Here is a 772-nt window from a genome sequence, read left to right on the forward strand (position 1 = left end):
GGGGGGGGGGCTTGTTCACTTACTAGTGCGCTTGCCCGCTGCCGCTGCCTCGGCCTCCTGTTTTTGGGGGGGGGGCTTGTTCACTTACTAGTGCGCTTGCCCGCTGCCGCTGCCTCGGCCTCCTGTTTTTCCTGTGTCCTTGTGGGTAACTGCTCCGCGCGGCTGGGCCCCGAGTGCGCCCTGGCCACCCTTGTGGCGTGGTTAGCGTGTCGCTCCATGGCGCAGGGGGCCGTGCGGCCATGGCTGTGAGAGGGCAGCCCACCACGGACCGGGGGCCGGGGTCCGCCTCTGCCTCCCCGCCCCCCGGTGAGGCATGGGATGCGGATGGGGTGCGCACGGATGCGTACAAGCACACACACACAGGCATACACACATGCTCGTTGGCGCACGTTCGCGGGTTACGCGCGCATGCACTCCCCGCACGTGCCCCCACATGCCGGGCCGGGGCCGGGGCCGGGGCCGGAAGACGCCCGGCCGGGGCGGGCCGTTTGGGAGGTGCGTGTGACCGATACAGCCCACAATTGTTCTGACGATCGGCCAAATTCTCACGCCCGTGTAGGCGCACGTTCGCGGGTTACGCGCGCATGCACTCCCCGCACGTGCCCCCACATGCCGGGCCGGGGCCGGGGCCGGGGCCGGAAGACGCCCGGCCGGGGCGGGCCGTTTGGGAGGTGCGTGTGACCGATACAGCCCACAATTGTTCTGACGATCGGCCAAATTCTCACGCCCGTGTATGCGTGGGTGCGTGTGCCGCCATTGCGCCCCGCCCCCC

The sequence above is a fragment of the Fonticula alba genome (genome assembly GCF_000388065.1).
Source record: "Fonticula alba strain ATCC 38817 unplaced genomic scaffold supercont2.7, whole genome shotgun sequence".
In the NCBI taxonomy this organism is placed as follows: domain Eukaryota; order Rotosphaerida; family Fonticulaceae; genus Fonticula; species Fonticula alba.